Here is a 16,178-nt window from a genome sequence, read left to right on the forward strand (position 1 = left end):
GTGGATGTACGTTGTGTTTAGTGGAATTATGTGGTAAGTTGTGCAGTGAAAATATGTGGATAGAAAGTACGTGGTATTTATTTCATAGGAATTATGTAGAGGGGGATTATGTGTTATGGAGAGTAATTATGTGGTATGGTATTCTATATTGTGGAGTGGGGATGTCAGGTTTAGTCTTCCTGATTTCCATAGAAGCGCAACTATGAATTCAATGAGACAAAAAATGAAGGAATCACTGAGGAGCACTTGTGGACCTAGTCAGAGGTATGAGCGTGGCCACTGGAATTATGCGAGTGTTTGGCTGCACCGACTTTCGCACAAATATACATTTTCCGTATTAGCCTCATAATTCATCATCTGCTCCCTATTGGTAGATTTGGTAGATTTGAACAAAAAAGCCTTGTTTATAGCTCAAACGGCTCAAACGTTACCAAAAATGCAGCGAAAAGTGTTACAGCATGTTCGAAGACCCTTTGCAAACCTAGAATGGTCACCTGTTACATATTGCTAAATGTGGGTGTTAAATTGGTACTAATGGTGTGCAAGCCACTCTTGTTTCCTTCTGCGTCTCTCTTGCCTCTTTCTGCATTTCTGTTGCTTTTTCTACAGTTCTCTTGCCTCTTTCTGCAAATCTCTTCTACGTTCTGCATCTCTCTTGCCTCTGTCTGCATGTCTGTTCCCTCTTTCTCACCTTATTTGCTTCTTTATGTACAATCTTGCCTCTTTTTGTACCCTTTTTCCCTCTTTCTGCACCTCTCTTGCCCTTTTGTGTACCCCTCTTATGTCTTTCTGCACCTTTTTTGCCTCTTTGTGCACCTCTGTTCCTTCTCTCTGCACTTCTTTTGTTTATTCCTGCACCTGAATTGCTTCTTTCTGTAGCCCTCTTGCCTCTCTTTCCACCCCTCTTCCCTCTTTCTGCACTTCTGTTGCTTCTTTCTGCACTCTTCTTGCTTCTTTCTGCACTTATCGTGCTTCTTTCTGCACCCCACTTGCCTCTTTCTGCACCTCTATTGCCTCTTTCAGCATTTCTCTTGCCTCCTTCTGCACTTCACTTGCCTCTTTCTAAAACTCTCTTGCCTCTTTGTGTACCTCTCTTGCCTCTTTCTGCACCTCACTTGCGTCTTTCTGCACCCCTTTTGCCTGTTTTTGCACCCCTCTTCCCTCTTTGTGCAACTCTCTTGCCTCTTTCTACACCTCTCTTCCCTCTTTCTACACCTCTCTTCCCTCTTTCTACATCACTCTTGCCTCTTTCTGTAGCTCTATTCCTTCTTTCTTCACCTGTCTTGTCTCTTTCTGCACCCTTCATGCCTCTTTCAGCACCTCTGTCTTGTCTCTTTCTGCACCCTTCATGCCTCTTTCAGCACCTCTGTTGCTTCTTTCTGTAGTTGACTTCCTCTCTGTACCCCTCATGCCTCTCTTGATACCCCTCTTTCCTCTTTTTGCACTTCTCCTAGCCCTTTCTGTACCCCTCTTGCCTCTTTTTCCTCCTTTGTTGGTTCTTTCTGCACCTCTTTTTCTTCGTTCTGCACTTCACTTGACTCTTTCTGTTCCCCTCTTGCCACTTCCTGCACCTCTGTTCCAAATTTCCGCATCCCTCTTGCCTTTTCCTGCACCCCTCTTCCCTCTTTCTACACCTCTCTTGCCTCAGTCTGCCCACATGTTTCCTCTTTCTGCACCCCTTTTGCATCTTTCTGCAGTTATGTTGCTTCCTTCTGCACCTCACTTGCCTCTTTTTGCACCTCTGCTGGTTCTTTTGCACTGCTCCTGCTTCTTTCTGCACCTCTCTTGCAAATTTCTGCACCCCTCTTGCCTCTTTCTGCACCGCTTTTACCTGTTTTGCACCTCTCTTGCCTCTGTCTGCACCTCTGTTCCATCTTTCTGTACCTCTTTTGCTTGTTTCTGCAACTCTCTTGCCTCTTTCTGCACCTCTGTTGCCTCTTTCTGCACTTCACTTGCTTCTTTCTACATCTCTCTTGCCTCTTTCTACACCTCTGTTACTTCTTTCTGCACCCCTCCTGCCTCTTTCTGCACCCCTCTTCCCTCTTTGTTCAACTCTCTTGCCTCATTCTACACCTATCTTTCCTCTTTCTGCACCACTCTTGCCTCTTTCTGTACCTCTGTTGCTTCTTTCTGCACTTTTCTTGCTTCTTTCTGCACCCCTCGTGCCTCTTTCAGCACCTCTGTTGCTTCTTTCTGCACGCCTCTTCCTTCTTTCTACATCCCTTGTGCCTCCTTCTGCACCTCTGTTGCTTCTTTCAGCAATTCTCTTGACTCTTTCTGCACTTCTCTTGCTTGTTTCTGCACCTCTCTTGCGTCTTTCTGCACCTCTGTTGCCTCTTTCTGAACTTCACTTGCTTCTTTCTGCACCTCTCTTGCCTCTTTCGGCACCACTGTTGCTTCTTTATGCACCCCTCCTGCCTCTTTCCTCACCACTCTTCTCTATTTGTCCAACTCTCTTGCCTCTTTCTATACCTCTCTTCCCTCTTTCTTCACCACTCTTGCCTCTTTCTGTACCTCTGTTGCTTCTTTCTGCACTTCTCTTGCCTCTTTCTGCAACCTTTGTGCCTCTTTCAGCACCTCTGTTGCTTCTTTCTGCACTTCTCTTCCTTCTTTCTGTACCTTTCTTGCCTCTTTCAGCACCTCTGTTACTTTTTTCTGCATATCTTTTGCCTCATTCTGCAACTCACTTGCCTTTTTCAGCACCCCTGTTTCTGTACCTTTCATACTTGTTTCTGCACCTCTCTTGCCTCTTTCTGTACATCTGTTGCCTCTTTCTAACTTCTCTTGCTCTTTCTGTAACCATCACACCTTTCAGCACCTCTGTTGGTTGTTTCCGCACTGCTCTTGCCTTTGTCTGCACCTCACTTTCCTCAACCTGCACTTCTCTTTCTTCTTTCAGCACCCTCCTACCTCTTTCTGTACCTCTCTTGCCTCTTGGTGCACCCCTCCTACCTTTTTTTACACCCCTCTTGCCTCTTTTTGCACCTCTGTTGGTTCTTTCTGCACGTATCCTGCTTCTCTCTACACCTCTTTTGCTTTTTTAAGCAATTCTCTCGCCTCTTTCTGCACTTCTCTTCCTTCATTTCTGCACCCCTCTTGCCTCTTTTTGCACCTCTGTTGGTTCATTCTGCACTGCTCTTGCTTCTTTCTGCACCTCACTTGCCTCTTTCAGTAATTCTCTTGCTTCTTTCTACACCACTGTTGCTTCTTTCAGCAATTCTGTTGCCTCTTTCTGCATTTCTCTTGCTTGTTTCTGCACCTCTTTTGCAAATTTCTGTATCCCTCTTGCCTCTTTCTGCACCTTCTTCCCTATATTTCCACCTCTTTTGATTCTTTCTGTACTTCTCTTGCTTCTTTCTGCACTGCTCTTGCCTCTTTCTGTACCTCTGTTGCAAATATCTGTATCCCTCTTGGCTTTTGCCTCTATCTGCACCCCTGTACCCTCTTTCTGTACCTTTCTTGCCTGTTTCTGCACCTCTCTTGACTCTTTCGGCACCTCTGTTGCTTCTTTCTGCACTTCTCTTGCCTCTTTCTGCACTTCTGACTTTGGGGTGGTTTTAATCGCCCTGCCAAATTATGTACTAGGGCCTTACATGGGAAGTCATTGCTAATCACAGGAGTACCCCAACCCATAGGGTACCCTAGTGTATGTAGATGGTTTCACTGTATTCTAAGTGTCTCTCAGGATAGCACTTGCTCCGGGCCTGGTTAGTCAGAGTCAGTTACCACCAGTACCAGTACAATGTCATCCAGTGTGACCACCGGATGACATTGCAACAAGCCCTCTTTCTGCACCTCTGTTGGTTATTTGTGCATTTCTCTTGCTTTCTCTACCATAGGTTTCAGGGACGTTATAGTTAGAAATTAGCATTTGAAAAACCATAGAAATTCACTGAAAAAAAACACAGGTTTCAGGCCCGTTATAGTTAGTTGGACATTTCACTCGTACAAAACCAGAGAAATTTGTCCGTTATAGTTAATGGAGCTAACTATAACCCGCAACCCTGCAATGCACTGCTGATGATGTCACATATTACATCATTCATGACATGGTCAGTGACATCTCAAATGACATCACTGATGACATCATCCACATGATAATCTGATGCACCTCCTCACACCCTAATACAGAGGTCTTCAAACTGTGGGGCGTGACCCCCAGGGGGGTCATGGAGTCCTAGGAAGGGGGTCGCAGATTGCCCAGCTTCACTTGTCCCTGTAAAAAGACAGCCGACCTGGGACAGCTAATTGAGATCGTTATCAGCTACTTGCCTGAATGAAAGGCAAATACGCTGGTAATCTGCAAGTGTAAAGGATGCTTGGGAGCATTTCTGGCTCTTTGTGAATACAAAGATATGTGTTTTTTTTAGTTGAAGTGCAAAGAGTTAACTACTGGGCTGGGAAGTTCTTGCTTTTAATTTCAACTGCATTTACACATCCCTTAGTGCCCCTAAAGAGGTGTTAAAGGGACAGATATGTAAAAAACAGAAAACTGTATTATATATGCTCTGGTATTATTAAAACCTACATTTTGAAAGCACCATTTTATTGTAAAACTATTCACACATTTTGCAGCATTGTATCTTACCCTGTGTGTAATGCAAGTATAAAAATGTACCTACATATTCACACTGCTTTCCGTCACAGGCTGTGACTTCGTAGCACTAAAATTACACATCACGACTCTCCACTGCACCAATCAAGATTTAATTCTGTAGTTCTCTGGTTACACACAGGCCGCTGCAGTGCAATAACTAATAGATGTTTCATAATGTACTACAGTCCATTTACCACTGAGCAATAACTTATTTTATTTATTTTTCATTTACACTGCCCATTATTTTATATGTAGATACCTAAAAGTGAAAGACCTAAAAAAGGTACAGAATATTTTGCGCTTATTTATGAGAAGCTTGCATTGCCAGAGCATCACTTTTTTTGATGCTCCGGTCGCGCAACCATCTCAACCATACCTATGAGGCAGTGCAAAGTCACCATGCATGGCTTTGCATTGCCTCATAGATATAGAGTAATCAGTAAGACATAGCAGCGCAAGTCACTGTGTTGCCTTACTTTGCGTCAAGGAGGTGTTCCATGGGCTTTGCGTGGGGTTCCCATTCAAAGCCTATGGATGTTGATGCTGCCCCATATTTACAAAATCACGTAAACCTGTGGCAGCTCCAAAAACTGACACGGACAGATTGAACTCCTGAGGCGGAAGCTGGGAGCCACGAGCATTTATTTAAAAAAATTGTATATTTGTGTGTGTTGTTACTTCATACCTTGCCGCTGCATCTTGCCACCAGTCTTGCCGGTAATTCTCCCGTGTAGACATCCCGGGGAAGCCCTCCTGCTCAGGCCACGCCCCTCTGTGCTAGGCCACACCCCCTCATACTATATCATGTGTCTCTCCCGGACGCGCAGCGGATGAGCGCAGCGGGCGCGCCGACAGCGCACCGAAGGCGCGCTTAAGGCAAGCCCGTCTGCGCCCGTTCGCGATCGTACGCGGTCTAGGGCTATACCTTCTGTCCCACGGGAGAAACATATACGTTGGAGCAGGCAGGAACTGCTGACTCTTTGCGTGTCTACCCCATGTCTACATAAATGTAGAGTGGACGACAATACTGGCTGTGAATACTGTCATTTCTCTTTTGATCCTGGCAGGGATGTGGCTCCCTGAACGCCGCCACCGCCAAGAGTCCATACAGATCACGCGCTTGTGCCGCCACCGCCAGGAGTCATCGCCAGCCAGATCCCGCGCCGCCGCACGGGACTACGAATCCCGGCAGCACTTGCGGCGGCGCACAGCACGCACGCATCAACGGCGCCAGGAGGCGCATAAAAGCAGCGTCAGGCCGGCGGAGCGGGGGGAACCGTACTCACCTGAACGCCGCCACCGCCAAGAGTCCATACAGATCACGCGCTTGTGCCGCCACCGCCAGGAGTCATCGCCAGCCAGATCCCGCGCCGCCGCACGGGACTACGAATCCCGGCAGCACTTGCGGCGGCGCACAGCACGCACGCATCAACGGCGCCAGGAGGCGCATAAAAGCAGCGTCAGGCCGGCGGAGCGGGGGGAACCGTACTCACCTGAACGCCGCCACCGCCAAGAGTCCATACAGATCACGCGCTTGTGCCGCCACCGCCAGGAGTCATCGCCAGCCAGATCCCGCGCCGCCGCACGGGACTACGAATCCCGGCAGCACTTGCGGCGGCGCACAGCACGCACGCATCAACGGCGCCAGGAGGCGCATAAAAGCAGCGTCAGGCCCGCTTCGCGGGACGCCCGGAGCGAAGCCCGGGCAAAGGGCGGGCCCTCTACGGCCCTCATCGGCAGGAAGAGGCAGGGGCAGGGCCACACATGCTGCAGGAGTCACATCGGACACCTTTGCGCAAGTAAGTAGAGCACACAGATTTCCCCAAAATCATTACTTCGCACGTTCTGCAGTTACAGTATAAGTCATGCCTAAAAAAGCAGTCACAGTTCAAAATAACAAGATGAACAATTATTTGGTTCAGACTGTACAGAAGATCAATACGCAAAGGAGGGAGTCATTGGGGCTGAGCCAATCACCGGACTTACTTTGTTTGTCCCCACCCACTTCTGCTATTACTTCGTCTGATGAAATTAACACTCAAGATGTTTTTAGCGCCACCATGTCAGCTGACACTGTTGCACAAGTCACACCTGATATTCCGGACAATGTAATTCCAGCCTCTGAAGATTCGTTTATTGAGGGTGATATAAATATTTCGATTGATATTAATTCTGACCAAGACACACAGTCTCAGACATCCCAGGTGCCTATTCTTGACTTAACTCCTACAGTTCATGAAGTTAGACCCAAACGTCAATGCACCAAGATCCCTCTTAAGCGGGGTGGTCTACGCTCTGGGGCTAAATGGAAGAGGGTTAATACCTCAAAATCTACACAAATGAATCATGTTGAGGATCCCTCTATTTGTTCTATTGAAGAAGCCCTCTTAGACAAAATTGCGGACTTTATTGAGACTAAAATCAATTTTATTATCAAACCCCTCATTTCTAAGATAGACAAATTACAAGCAGAGGTCAAGAAGCTGGGTGGTTATCAAAATACAGTTGCAAGTGGTATTGAAAATTTAACCACGATAGTTACTCTTCTGAACAATAAACATGGGGAAGCCGCTGATGGAACTATTCTGGGTGCCGGAAAGGGAACAGAGCCCTCTGAGGAGAATCCATCGTCACTGATTCCCAACGCTGTTGTTGGGTCTTCTACGTCCCAGTGTCCCCCAGCAAATCCAATTCCTGCGGCCAATGTTACCCACATACAAACATTACAACCCCATACTTCTACGACGGATTCCCTGCAATTTATTGTTGAAGCCACACCCGTGGTGTTAGTTCTTGCAAATGTTCCTCCATTAGAAAGAGGCTCGGTGGAAAGTTCTAACTCACTGTGTAGCAAAGCTTTACACTGGTTAACCAGTAATGTGCGGCTAGCTCCAGGAGGACAGCAACATCTCGCAAGTGTAATCAAAACAGCATCTAGGGTTCCTTGGCTGGGAAATCGCCCAAAAAAATTCAAAGGTGATTGTGTGGCCGTGAGCTTTTCAAACCAAAATGTTCTTCCTAATATTCTTGCAAATATCCTTCCCCCCCAACGAAGACAAGGCACTGTGGTTCCCCTTACTCTGAAATTCTTTTATGGGGAACAGCAGAATGTATCAATCCCAAAGACTCCTGTTTTAGGATGGAATACAAATTGGGATTTTCACTCTAGATGGGGTCAAGATATAAGGAATAACGCACCAGCCTACCGACAACAACCCTTTGAATTTAACCCTGTTACACAACCTTTGGAACTGTTTAACCGTTTTGCGCCACTTTCTTTTATGGATCAAAATGATTGACTTTTGCCAAGTCAAATTAATGATGTTGAGGAACCACAGCCGGCTCTTGTTTTACCTCTCCAGTTCTCTGCAGGCAATAGAGCCTGTAGAATTTTGAGCTGGAACATTGCTGGACTTAGAACTAAATTTAAAGACAAAATGTGGCTGGACAAAATCAGTAGTTATGACATTCTCGCCTTCCAGGAAACTTGGGACACGTCAGAGTGTTTGCCCCTAGATGGATACTCTCATTTCTCAGTGCCTGCAGTCCCTAGTAAAGCAGGAAGAGCTAGGGGTGGGCTAGTTGTGTATATTTCTCTTGACGTTAAAGGTAAACCCAGATATATCCAGTCTAAATCCAAAAACTGCTTAATGGTTGAATTGACCTTATCAAACTGTAACCCTATTTTATTCGTAAATTTTTATAATTCCTCGACCAGTCAATTTCCTAACGAGCATTTGTTAGCCTTACAGGATCTCTTATCTACTCATATTGAGAATAGCTGTTGTGAACCTGAGGTAATCCTTATGGGAGATTTTAATATCCATCCCTGTTTGGCAGGTTGTCAGAGGGAAACTGAGATACTTCCTTTTCATCCTTCATCTCCGCATTTTGAACACACTCCATGCGGAGAGATCTTGGAATCATTTTTGGCTACCCTCAACCTTTACGAATCTTGTCCCTGCTCAAACGATTTGAGGCTACCAACATATGTGGGTCATGATTCTGGTACAATTATAGATTATATTTTTGTTTCTTTAAGTATTCTACCTAAAATATTCATTTATACGGTAGAAACTTCTGTTTTTAGTGATCACAATCCTGTGATTTTAGAGGTTTTAGCATTTGGAGCCCTGGAAAACAGGAAGATTGACACATTGTGCGCACCAGGTCTTGAGCTTAAAGATCAAAATCGTAGGTTAAAATGGGACCAAGTTATCCCAACATCTTTTTTACAGGAGACATTGGCCAAAGTTGCTGATGAAATTGCCATTTGTCTTGATAACGAAAACCCGAGTGCCAAAGTGGTTGATGCCTTTGGTGCTATATGTCATCAAGTTAATTTAGATCTGACCATAAAGGCAAAATCAAACAAACCAATTGGCCCTAGATGGTTTGACTCAAACTGTTCTAGGGCCCATTCAGCCCTTCTTAAAGCTCTAAAGTGTAAACCTAGAAATAGAGTACTGATAGCTTCATTGAGGAAACAATACAATCTTGCTATTAGGAAGAGGAAATCTGAGATTAAAAACGAGGCTTGGAATGATTTGTTACTGCCCGAGACACAGAAAGATAGTGCGAAATTCTGGGCAGTCATAAACCATCCATATTTTGTGGGTTTAGATAATCAAAGAGCTGACTGTATTATCCCAGACGAACAATGGGTGTCACACTTTAGTAACATTTATAGTCAAACTCACACCACAACAGATTGCGAAACAACAGCACTAAAATCACTCACTCAAATTCCTCCTTTCACCCAGGAAGAGGTGATACTTGCACTAAAAGATACACTTTGTAAAAAGGCACCGGGGCCAGATGGGGTCCCTGCAGACTTCTTTAAGACCGCCCCTCAATTTAGCTCAAAAATTTTAACTAACATTTTTAACGCCACTAGGGACTTTATTTTCCCCTCCAGTTGGGCAACCTCGACCATTGTGCCAATCTTCAAAAAGGGCCAGAGGACAGATCCGGCCTGTTACAGGCCCATCTCTCTTATTGATTCAAGTGTCAAAATCTTGGGGAGAGTCCTGTTAGGCAGATTGTCCACGATTTTAGATAGCAAGGGTATTTTATCTAATGCACAATATGGCTTTAGAGCCAAAAGAGGAACTTTAGATCAATGCCTAAACCTAGAGCTTATTATAAACAAATATGTGGTCGCTAGGGGTGGTTCACTGTACATGGCCTTTATGGACCTCTCCTCAGCTTTTGACCTAGTTAACAGGTCGAGGCTGTGGGGGATCCTGTTGGCCATGGGCCTTGACCCACCCTTAGTTGATTACTTAGCTGAGCTACATAAGGATCTTATAACTTCTGTTAGAGTCACTAGGGAAGGAAGATGCACCTGTCTCTTTAAGTCTGAGAGGGGGGTTAGACAAGGGTGTATACTCGCCCCCCTATTATTTACTCTATACATCAATGACCTTGAGACAGTAATGCAAACATCACACAGTGATATTCCGCGAGCAGGGGAGACAAAGATACCTGTCCTCCTGTACGCGGATGACGCTGTTCTTCTTGCACGTTCTGGAGTTGCATTGAATAAACTCCTTTTATCCTTTGGAGCTTTTATGGCATCTTTGGACATGAAAATTAATACAGATAAATCACATGTAATGATCTCTGGACACGCAGGCAGAAAAAAAAAGATGCTAACATTTTACTGCACAGGGAAGGAGGTAAAGAGAGTTCCTCCTTTCCCATATTTAGGTGTGACTTTTGATGAAAAGGGCTCCTGGGGCCCTCAGCTTCTGGTTAAAAGTAATGCTGTCGCTAGAGCAACCGCAGGGCTGCTGGGTTTTGCCAAAAAACTGGGCGCCCGTCCTATGGAAAGCATAATTAAAGTTTATAAAGCAAAATGCATGTCAGTCGCCCAGTATGGCTCCATTATTTGGGGATATACTAACCCCATTAAAATACAGAATGTAGAAAATAAATTCTTAAGATCTCTTCTTTCTGTTCCACAATCAACCCCGATATTTGCATTACACACAGAGGCAGGATTGGGCTATATAGCTGATACCTTGAAATTAGCACCAGTGATTGGCTGGTTAAAAATCTGGCTTAACCAGGAGCTTACATTAAATCACATCATTTTAAAAGATTGTTTAGCCCTGGACAGAGCACTTAAAATCCCATGGGTAGGATATGTGAGAACTCAGCTGTCCTTAGCAGGCCGACCGGAGCTCTTTTCATCTCCGGATGAAATAACTCCCGAAGACTTAAAATCAGTTAAAATTACCCTGTTAAATCTATACGCTCTGGAAAGGGAAGCACAAGAGTTAAAAAAACCCACGGTAAGGAAACACTTTTTGCTCACCTCTGTTCCTGGAATGGAACCATACCTTGTGTGGGTAACAAACCCTTACCATCGTTTTCTCTTAACGAGATTTCGTTTCGATTTAATCCACCTTATCTTGGGTAACTTTGGAACTTGGGCCAGACCTGATGACGCTGAACCCTGTGATTGCGATTGTTTTTCGGTTCAGGATACGATGCATTTTATTATGTTCTGCGGTCATTACATTGAGATTAGAAAAAGGTACTTGCTCCCTATTTTACGTTCTCAGGGCTTTATTCAGGTAAAACCAGCTCTGCTTTTCTTGCAACTTCTTCCTAATATAAAAGTAGCCTTCGCTGTCGCCAGTTTTCTAGTGGCAGGAGCACGTTTGAATAAGTCCAAATTAAGGCACAGGCACTTTATCTGTGAAAAATGAACTTCCTCTCTTTTATAACATACCCTTCTTTTTATTCTTTTTAAAATATTTATGCATGTTTTAAATGTACAAATTTACTTGTTTCTTTTTTCTGATAATTGTATGCAAATTTAATGATCTGATGAAATGTTGTTATGTATTTTCTTGCTCGTTCTTTTATGATTTTCAATAATCGAATAAAGATAATTGACTGACTGGCTCCCAGAGACTATATCCTGGATTGTGGCCTACTTAACGTACGTTCTCTGCTGAAACACAAATTAGATCTTTACGAACTACTCACTGAGAAACAATGGGATCTTGTGTTTCTTACTGAGACATGGCTAGATGAAGGCTCTACCCCTGATGCCTTAGAGGCACTTTCAGAAGGCTATACTATGCTTAGGCAAGACAGACTCACCGGAAGAGGAGGGGGCATTGCTATTATAGCACAGAAAAATCTACGTTGTCAATTAGACCACTCCTCTATCCTGGACAGTGAAGCAGGGAGCTTCACTGTCAAAGTGAATGAGAGCTGTACGCTGAAGGGCATGCTAATTTATAGACCCCCAGGCCCTATAGCCAGGTTTGGGGAGAGTCTGGTGGAAGGCATAATGGAGGCTGTGTTATGCACAGACAAATTTTTGGTACTAGGGGATCTTAACCTACATCTAAACAGTCCCACAGATAATGTTAGTAGGGACTTCTGCCAGGCATTGGGAGCCCTCCAATTGAATCAAATAGTAAGTGGTCCAACTCACCAGTTGGGACACTTACTGGACCCCATATTCGTCAATTGGGGGGAAGTAGAAGCAAGGACCCCTATTCCCATCCCTTGGTCGGATCATCACCTGGTACCATTCTTCATACGAATTTCCGGGGTTAAACCCCCGGAGCCAGCTATACTGTACCATCCCAGGAGGAGATGGGCTACCTTCTCTCAGGCTAAATTTAGTGCGGCACTGACCAAAGGGGGAAACCCTGTGGGGGATGATGCGGATACGGCTAATTTCAATCTATGCAAGCGTATCAACGAGGCGCTTGACTGCACAGCCCCACTTTCGCATGCCAGATTGGGTGGCCGCCTTCAAAAACCTGCCCCGTGGTTCAGTGATGAACTACGGGTCACGAAAACAGCACTGAAGCGAGCCGAAGACAGTGGCGTGGGGCTCCGTCTAAGGAAACTAGGGAGGCCTACCTAACGAAGAGGCGAATTTATCACAGGCTTATCAGGAAGTCCAAAGCAGCATACTACACCATTAGAGTTAGCGAAGCTGGCAACTCGACGAGGGAGCTCTTCTTGCTCTATAAAACCCTCTCGAGTGGGAAACCAGCCATGGTTCCTGATGACTGTTCGGTAGAATCCTGTGATATGATTGCTGAATTTTTTTCCAAAAAGTTAGCAAATATCTACTCGGCATTTCCCAGTCATCCCATTGCCGGAACCGATTTTGCGGAAAGCCCGAGGGAATGTAGGGATAGACATACTTTGACCAACTTTGTCACCCCGCCCTCGGAGGATCTACTAAAAATCTGTTTATCCGTCAAATCAGGCTCCCCGAGGGATCCCACCACGCCGAAACGGCTAGTGGATAGTCTATCGGTGCTAGAACCGTATATAAGACGCCTATTGGATGTGTCTTTTAGCACCAAGACCGTGCCCAAAGCCTGGAAACAGGTGGTGGTTCTACCTCTTAGAAAGAAATCTAACATCAGCTTTGAGAAACTAGAGAACCTTCGGCCGATCTCCCTTTTGCCCTATCTGGCTAAAGTGGCGGAAAAAACGGAAAATATGCAACTGATGGATTTCGTGGATGAGGCAGCTCTATTGCACGATACCCAGTTTGGTTTCTGTCCCCGCCATTCTACGGACTCAGCGCTTTTGATGGCTGTGGAGACCTTGCGCCAGGGGGTGGATGAGGGTCATACTATGGCCCTCATCCTATTGGACCTGAGTGCAGCATTCGACACTGTAGCTCATTCCACCCTGCTAGGGTGTCTGAATAATGGCGGAATAACTGGAGCTGCCCTTGCATGGATCCAGTCCTTTCTCACGGGGAGAAGCTTTCAGGTCCGCCAGAGCGAGTGTTATTCCAGGGATATTGGATTGGACCAGGGCGTACCCCTGGGATCGGCCCTGAGCCCCACCCTATTTAATCTTTATGTCTCCCCAGTGGCCCGTATTGCTGTGGGCCATGGTCTGTACATCGTGTCCTACGCCGACGACACGCAGCTGGTTATCTCCCTCTCGCGAGCGCCGGGTCTTGCGGCGGACAGTTTCAGAGTCTGCATGCAAGACCTTGCAGCCTGGATGTCCACCAACTGCCATAAACTAAATGGCAGCAAGACTGAGGTACTCGTAGTGGGGGGAAACCCATCTGTCTGGTCGTCGGCGTGGTGGCCTCCATGCTTGGGAGAGGCTCCAACACCTTGCCAAGAAGTTCGGAACCTTGGAGTCTGGTTAGATGCTGACCTGTCTTTTGGGCCGCAGATAGGACGTGTGGCGGGCGTCTGCTTCAGCGTCCTGAAAAGTTTACGGAAGATTTTAGTTCTCCTCCGTACGTCAGCCCGCAGAACGTTGGTGCACGCCCTCTTCACATCACGCCTGGATTATGGCAATTTGCTGTACCTAGGAGCAACCAACAAGGCCTTAAATCGCCTTCAGGTGCTGCAGAATGCGGCAGCTCGCCTCATTTTAAAATTTCCCAGAAGAGTGGCCTCTAATACCGCCCTTTGGACTCTTCACTGGTTGCCAGTGAGGAGCAGGGTGGAGTTTAAGGCCCTCTGTACCTGCCATCTCATCCTTACTGGGAAAGCGCCAATACCGCTCCAGAACTTGATCACCAGGTATGAACCAACACGCTCCCTTCGCTCCTCCCACGGAGGCCTTTTAAAGGTCCCGAGGATAAGGCGGGCTCACATGGGAGGTAGATCTTTCCGCTACCTGGCGGCTAAGAGCTGGAATGCTCTACCTTTGAACCTCCGTCTTGAGTCATCTGAACTGGGCTTTAGGAGGAAGTTAAAAACATATCTATATACTCTCTAGCTTGCACAGTCTCATTGGTTGTGTCAGTGGGAGTCAATCTGTTTTAGCGCGGGGACACGCTTTGAGCGTAACCAAGCGCTTTATAAAATTCCCTTATTATTATTTCTAAAAGTGGTATTTTCAAACACAGAACATAAAAATCATCCTTACTAAAAGATGCATTTTTATATTCTGAGTTCAGGCATGCTAAACCCCATTTCTCTATCTTGTCCCAATGGGAAGATATGCTCATAAGATGTTATAAGTAAACTCCCATTATACTATGAGACACATAGCCTTTCCATAGTGAAAAATGAAACACACTGTAATTCACTACCAGGACATGTCACACACACCAGTACATGCCATTCCCTTAATATACACGGCACCCTGCCCACAGGGGTACCTTGGTCCTACCTTAGGGGTGAATTACATGTAAGAAAAGTGAAGATTAGGGCTTGGCAAGTGTGTGCACTTGCCAGGTCGACATGGCAGTTACAAACCGCTCAGACTATGCAATGGCAGGTCTGATAACCCTTTTCAGGGCTGTATGGGTGAGTGGCACAATCAGTACTGCAGGCTCACCAGCAGCATTTGATTTACAGGCCCCGGCACCCTCAGTGCATGTTACTAGGGACTTACTAGAAAGTCAAACATGCCAATCATGGAAACACCAATCCATAATACAATTTACAATAGGAGCACTTGCACTTTAACACTGAACAGCAGTGAGAAAGTGCGCAGAGACACTGTACCAGCAAAAACAGAGTCAGAACTAGGTCAGAAAGGAAAAGAACAGGGGAAACATGCCAAAAGATGGCAGGTATAACAGGGGCAGTCATAGTTATCGATAGATGTTGTTGATGAGGAGAACCAGTTTCTAGAAAATATTGTCCAAAGGGGTCCTTACACCTAAGAAGGTTTGACAAGGGGGTCTCGACATCAAAAAGTTTGAAGACCACTGCCCTAATATAACCTTTGATACACCCACTCTAAAATACAGACTACCATTTTCGAAACCATAGACACACCAACACCAGTTACTACATACCCACTCACTGATTCCTAGGTCTACACACACGTCCACTCATTCACCCATACAGCCACTCATACATGCAGTCACTGAGCAATACAGCACTATCATTTGCACTCATACACCGAGACAGACACTCACACATCGCCACTCATCCATAGAGTTACTCACACACCTAGTCAATCATGCAGAGAATCATTCACATTCCCATTTACTCACCTGTACAGTTATACACACACCACCTCACTTATTCATACAGATACTAGCAAACTTGCTCTCTTATACAATCACTGATACAAGCACACACTCATTCATACAGCCACTCTCATAATCACTCACTCTCACATATAGTGATTTATATACCCCAACACTCACATTTGCTGCCTTTCACATATACAGTTACTCATACATGTACCACTGAGACAACCATTCACTCACCAACCCACCCATACACATACTCACCCACCCCTACAGCCCTTCACAGATGCACTCTTGAACCCATACACCCAGTGAATTACCCACTCACACATCTATTCACAGAGTCACACACCCACACCCACCCACACAGACACTTAGGCACCCATACAGATACTCAGACAACAATCAATAACCCATATAGAAACTCATGTAGCTACTCACCAAGCCATGCAGCCGCTTACATACCAACTAACAGACTGATTCAGACATTCACACATTCACTGCATTCAGTATGACACGTTTAATTACTCACTTATACAGTCAGTCACCCACCTATTAAATCATCCATTCAGAGAGTCATACACCCACTCATTCTTCAATACACCTTGGCCTATATATAAATATAAA

The sequence above is a fragment of the Triturus cristatus genome, chromosome 3_1 (genome assembly GCF_964204655.1).
Source record: "Triturus cristatus chromosome 3_1, aTriCri1.1, whole genome shotgun sequence".
NCBI lineage: Eukaryota > Metazoa > Chordata > Amphibia > Caudata > Salamandridae > Triturus > Triturus cristatus.